Genomic DNA, 6,991 nt, shown 5'->3' on the forward strand with positions numbered 1-6,991 from the left:
ATAGAAAGTCTGCTTTTTCAAAAAAGAAAAAGACATTTATTCAGTGTCATGATCAGACTATTACATTTAGCGATCAAGAGCATGGGTACAAAAAAAAAAATCTATTTTAAAACCCTTTGTTGAAATGCTTTACATTTTCTACAGAACAGAGAATAAAATAACCTGTTATACAATTAATCACAAGTACAGTCCTCGAAGTTTTTTTGCCCATACACATGTGTATTGTCTAAAACATGTCTTCTTTGTAGCAGCTAGGCCCTGCCACCACTGTGCTTGGCTGAGCTCACAAATCTGTTGTAACCTGTCACTTCCCTGTCACTTCTGTGGCTCTCCTCTCCTGCTAAGCTTTGTTTCCTGACAGTAATTAAAACCTTCTGCCACTGCCATAAATAGCTACTTCTGCTGCTGGAACCAACACAGACACCTTGGTTTTGTGGTTTGGCAAAGTATTAGCCTCCACCACCATAGAGCTTCTGCCTCCAAAGTTTCCTCTTTTCATGGGTTCACAATTTGAAGGCTGTGATTGCAAAATCATTGTAGCTTCCATCACCTCCAAAATTGTTTTCATCATTACCAAACCCATTATAGCCATTGCCACTGCCATCATATCCTCCACCACGACTGCCACCAAAGCCTCCTGGACCACTGAAATTTCCTCCTCAACTAAAGTTGTCATTCCCACCAAAACCACCTCCTCGACCACCACCAAAGTTTCTAGAACCACTTCGATCTCTTTGACTGGATGAAGCACTAGCCATCTCCTGCTTAAATAGGGCTTTCCCTACTTCACAGTTGTGGCCACTCATACCGGTATTTCTGAATGACAATCTTGTCTACAAAGTCATGGTCACCAAAGGTTACAAAATCAAAGGCTCTCTTCATGCCACCGCCTCAGTCAGTCATGATTTCAATCACTTCAATTTTCAGAAACTGTTCAAAATCATCTCTTAGGTGATGCTCTTCGGAGTCTTCTTTAATATCACCAACACCAATCTTTTTCACAGTGAAGTGGGCACCAAGTCTTTGAGAATCTTCGCTTGAGCAGCCCTCTGGTTCCACCTGTGTGGCCTTGCCTTCATGGCTGCACCCACCACCTCTACTGTAGCACACGTGACAAACCCAAAGCCTCTGGAGCGCTTGGTGTTTGGATCTCTCATCACCACACAGTCTGTGAGCATCCCCATTGCTCAGAATAGCTCCTCAGACTCTCATTGGTTGTTTCAAAGCTCAAATCTCCGATGAATAGCTTCCACAGCTGTTCGGGCTCTTAGGGAGACTATGACTTAGACATGACGACCGTGGGATGGGAGACTAGAACTATGCTTACTTGGCCCCGTCCACCAACAGAAGGAGTGATCTAATGAACGTATCTGAATGTCTGTTTTTTTTATTCCCACTGAATGACTTTTTTAGATCTCACCTTGAAAGAACATCTAATTATTAGCCTTCCCAGAAAGCTCAAATGTCTCTGTCCAGTTAATCTTGACCCATATTTGAACACCCGCTCTTCAGAAGTAGAGTAAGATTGTGGAATCCTTCAGCTCCCCTAAAGTTTAGAATGTATCACTAGAGATCTTGTGACTCTTAATGCAGGCTCTACCATCTAAGGGGTGAGCCTAGTAAGAGGTGACCACAGCTCTGTTTTGGGCCTTATGATCTCATGGTGGTTCTAAAGTATGAATAGATACCCAGAACTCCATTTGCTCAAAGCACACTGACAAAATGAACAGCATCAACTCTTCCAATCTGTAGCTCCAGAAGACCAGTTGAAGGAACATCTTCCACAGACATGGGAGAATTGGGAGGGAGGTAACTCAGTTTCAGTAGGCTTGGAAGAGTTGGAAGGCCCTCCTGTATCTCCCAACACATGAAATTTGAGAGCAAAATATTTTAAATGTGTACTACATTGTCTCTTCAAGCTTCTCCCCAAAAAGACTAATCTGTGTACACACACACACACACACACACACACACACACACAGAGTCCATCATTTCCTTTTTGAATGAAAAGAATAATAGAGAGAGAGAAGGCAGTGGAATAGAATGGATTCTGAAATAGGAGAAAATTGGTTCCTGGTTCTGCCACAAATGAAGCCATTCAAATTTTATGAGCCCCAATGTCCCCTCCTACATAACAAAAGACAGGTTAAATAATCTCTAAGATCCCTTGAGAGCCAATAATCTGGAATCAGTATATAATTACACTGCCTATACAAAGAACCGATGGGAAAGAGAAAAAGGTACAAAGAGCAGGAACGGGAGCCTGGCCTGCATAACTGGAGCTCTTGATTGATCTCTGGCCTTCAGCCACTCTCCACGGTTAAACCCAAAGCCTTCAATCATTTAGGACCAGCAAATGACTTCAGAGCAACCATCCTTAAAGCAACCACCAGCTTCAGCAGTCATTTACTTGTTTCGATTCAAGCTTTCCCTCTGAGGATTTCTCTCAATTTTTTGCTGTCTCAGCCATGCATTCAAATTACATTTTTTATATTTTATCCAGTGTTTGCAGCTTTTATAGTTAGAGTTTTACAGACTACTTCATTATATTGCCAGAATTAGAAGCTATTGTTCATCTTTTAAAAATGTTTATCCACAATTATAGATAATAAAGCCATAGGAAACAATACGATGGACAGTGTACAAGTCAGTGCATCTCTATAGCATAGTGCCCCAGACATTTGCAACATCAAGATTGAAAAAATAATTGTCCAATGTCAAGGGATGAATCTGAGCACGTCTACCCCGGTACTTAAGTTCATATGAATTTAGTAGTTAGTATTACTTAATATCTTTCTGAGATATTTAGTTTAAGCCACTGTGATAACTGGGAGAACCAATTGTATTTTTCACCTAAATAACACTTAAATTAATTTTAGCAAAATAAAATGAATTTGCTCATCTGAAAGTTCAAGTGAGGCTTCAACAGTGTCATCCATCAAGACTGGGGACAAAATCCTGCCTCAGCTAGGTCAACCCTTCTCACTCCAGGTTCCTGAGACAGCTACCACATAAGATTATGACTCATGGAAAATCTAATTTTCCATGAAACAGCCACTGTCTTGTTTGCTGGGTGTGCAGAGTTTCCAGCACAGAAATCTATCATAAATCTGGATTGTAGCCCCTAGCTCAGGGCTTGTGCCAAAGAGAGGCATCTCTGTCCCCATGAAATCTCAATATTATCATCAATCACAGCCTGAAACAATGAGAATTCCCAAGCACCTACATGCTTCTGTGAGAGGAAAAGAATGCACGACACATAGGCCAAAGGAGTCCATGATTCATCTTTCATAACCTGCAGATGGAGGCAATAGGAAGAGAAGGGAGGGCTAAATGGGGAGGCATTCCCTTCCAAAACTGCATGTGTGGCTCACCTTGATATATAGCCCAACCAGAGACCTGAAATCTGGTCAGATGAGCACCTCTTTGGGAGGTACAGAGAAACAGAAGAGAAGTTGTAGAAGGAAACTGGGACCGCCTGCTGGTCACACATCCAGATTTTTTTTACAAATCTCTTTGAAACAGAAATCTACTGTCCTGACATTGAGATAAAACATACCATAATGCTAGCTATATACATACTTGTGAGTTTTAAATATATGTAAACACTATGTACATACATAAAGATTGTGTGTGTGTATGCGTATGAAAGAATTTGTAACAAAGGCAATGCTTTCCTAAATGGATTGATTCCTAAAATGATAAGAATTTGTACGTACAGCTCTCATACAAGTTTTGGTGAGGAAGCATTTTATTCCTATACCCAGATAAACAAACCAACGTTGTAGCTAAAAGTACAGAAGTAGCCTCATTAGACAGACTGGCTAGTACCTGTAGACTCGCAAAAATAAGATATTACTTGTAAATCACTTTGATTTCTGTAAAAGAAATATAATGTTGAAATACACAATATCAAAAATAACAAGATGAAATATAATTAGAAATTTGAAATGAGTTTGCCAGGTTAAAAAAAATAGTGCATTTTCAAATAATCTTGTGTCTAGTTGTTAAAATGAGTGTATTATATAGCAATTTGTAACATGTTTCTAACCAAATGAAGTTTTATTTATGGGTAGTCAAGTTCATGTGCATCCATGTATTTTAATATTTTAGAATAATACTACCCTTTCTGGTAATACCAGAAATAAAAATACTGAAATTATTCCTTGAAACAGATGTTTTCTCTTAAAACTTGACTTTGTAACAAACCTCTCATTCATGAGCTGACACCATCAATTTATTTAGAAAGAGGATAACAATAATAACTAGTACTTATTAAGTACCTAACCTGTCCCAAGCACTTCACACACATTTTTAAAATAGCTCTATTAGATGGCTAGTATTGTTCACATTTTACAGATGAGGAAACAGACTCAGAGAAGTAACTAATGCCGCATTCCTGGTCGGAGCTGAGATTTGAGCCAACCTTTGTCACCACATTCCTGTGACTGTGTGGCCTCTACACCAGTCATGTACAATGCCGTTTCATGAAGCCCCAGTGGTTCTTGTAAAGGTGCCTCAGAGAAAAAGACGATAAACTGCTGAGCAGGAAATGCTCCAGCTGCCCCACCCAGCATCAATCAAAACAACCTTCAGAAAGTATTGAGCCCCATTGCTCCACACACCCCAGCCTTATCTGGAGCATTCCCAAACCCCATGCCTGATCCGACAGAGGTTGCTCTGGCTCCTCTGCCCAGACCCCACTTCATCCATTTCAGTGGAACAAACTTTTGTGAACTTGTGTGTCAGGCACTGCACAGAAAGGAAATTTAATAATAGATAAGATAGACAGGGCCTTCGATATTTATAAGCTCTGACCAGGAATCTCAAATTCGAGTGCCTTTGAAGTCTAAGTAGATAATATGAATGATTGAAGCAAGCGAGATGTAAGCAGTAGGGAGTGTTGAAACATGGGGTAGTGAGGCAACCCCAAAATTAAAAATCACAGGAAGCTGCTGCCAGCCCTCATGCTGAGAGCAAAGGCAGAAGATGTTACTAGAGCCCCAGAGCCAGAGCCTGAGCCTGGGGTTGGGAGCTTCACCGGCGGGGGCGGGGGTGGAGGGGATACCAGAAAGACACACAATAGCTTTTCCTTTCCCCACTTCTCCAACCTCCCTCAGCGTCCTCCCATTAGTTTAGCCTAACTAGAAGCCGATGAGTAAGGAAGTCTGAGAGATGTAATGTGCAGGGGATAGGCCCTGTGATACACAGCAGAAGTGGGAAAGGGTAGGGAATGGACCTGACAGCACACAGGCAAGTGACTGAACAATTCAGTCTCCTTGCTATGGGATTCTTGATTCCCAGCTCACCACCCAAGTGTCCCTTCTCCTGCCATGTGATCAATCTCCCTACCTACATCCGGACACCCTGCCTTGTACTCCCTTTGTTTGCTGCAGATATCGTATTTTAATGACTGCATGTCTCAGGCATAAATCCCTCCCTTTTTTGACCTACTTATCTCTGAGGAACTCACATGGCTCCAAACTCTGGTTCCACCTTGTCATCTATTCCCAGAAGGCTCTCTTTCTCTGTAAGCCATGCCTAAAAGTATTTTAATCGAGATTTAAATTGTTGGGCATGACTGTTATAGCTCCATGTTAGTTCTCAGCATGCTGCCAGCAGGCATCACTCATAGGCTGACAGTTTGCTAATGTTCATAAGTAACTAAAATAAAAGTTAATACTTCCTCTCCCGCAGTAGGGCATAATAGAAAAAAGTGGCAAAATATAACTATTGGCATTTAATGAATGATTCAATTACGTTGAAACTAGATTAGAATCTGGACTGGCAAATCTACTAATTACACATTAAAATAAGGCTCATTCACTTCAAACTTGTTCCAAACTGCTTAGCACAATTTCCAGCTGCACTTTCACCTTTGGTCTTCTGTTAAATAGCACTGACGGATCCTACAAGCAGGAAATGTCACCTTAATTGTTTTACATTAATAAAACATAGAACCAAGAAAGAAAATGTTGACATTATTTTGTCAGGCTATTGAATCAGAAATCAAAAAGCTTATTAGCAAGTATTTTTAAATTTCACACATATGACTTATATCATGCCGTATCTTTTTGTAAGAAAAAATCACCTGCTTAGTGTTTTTTATTACCTTAAAGAATATCAAAATACATTTCTTCCTAAATTTTCCCTCTAATGGAATGTTCACTTTCTAACAACAGCTCTCCCATTACAGACCCCTTCTTCAAACTCCAGTTTTATAGCTTTCCAATTTTTAATTACTTTGGGGTTTATTGAAATAAAAACTTCACAGGTGTACTGGAATTGTGCCTACTAGAAAAAGAACTTGGACCAGAATCATCAGACTGCATGAATCATTAACAAAATTCTGGAAAGGTAACTCATTAACAATTCAGAGATGGAGACACAGCCTTACCAGGAAACTAAGGATAAAATGATAGGAAATCCTCACATACCAATAAACACCCTAAATGTAAATTGACTGAACTCACCAATCAAAAGGCACAGAGTAGCAGACTGGATCAAAAAACTGAACCCAACCATATGCTGTCTCCAAGAGACACATCTCAGCTACAAGGACAAGCATAGACTCAAAGTGAAAGGATAGAAATTCACACTCCAAGCAAATGGTACCCAGAGAAAATCAGGTGTAGTCATACTGATATCAGTTGAAACAGACTTCAGGGTGAAAAAGGTAACAAGAGACAAAGATGGACATTTCATAATGGTAAAGGGGATTAAATAACAAGAAGACATAACAGTCATCAATATTTATGCCCCCAATCAGGGAGCACCAAAATATACCAAGCAACTACTGTCAGAAATAAAGAGAGAAATTGACCAAATCACAATTATACTAGGGGCCCTAAATATATCATTGACAGCTATGGATAGATCATCCAAACTGAAAATAAATAATGAAATAGCAGCCCTAAATGACACATTAAATGAAATGGACATAATTGACATTTATAGAGCACTTCGTCCTAAAACATCAGATATACACTTT

General features: G+C 39.9%; 1 pseudogene across 1 annotated transcript; it reads right to left on the reverse strand.

Moving 5' to 3' along the window:
* Positions 1 to 364: 364 nt before the first annotated feature.
* On the reverse strand, positions 365 to 4,577 carry LOC308494268 (heterogeneous nuclear ribonucleoprotein A1-like; annotated as a pseudogene). Its single transcript has 2 exons — positions 4,427 to 4,577; positions 365 to 1,266 (listed from the first exon to the last, which is right to left on the reverse strand). The product of its transcript is annotated as a heterogeneous nuclear ribonucleoprotein A1-like (transcript).
* Positions 4,578 to 6,991: the final 2,414 nt, after the last annotated feature.

Source organism: Rhinolophus hipposideros (assembly GCF_964194185.1).
Source record: "Rhinolophus hipposideros genome assembly, chromosome: 3".
In the NCBI taxonomy this organism is placed as follows: domain Eukaryota; kingdom Metazoa; phylum Chordata; class Mammalia; order Chiroptera; family Rhinolophidae; genus Rhinolophus; species Rhinolophus hipposideros.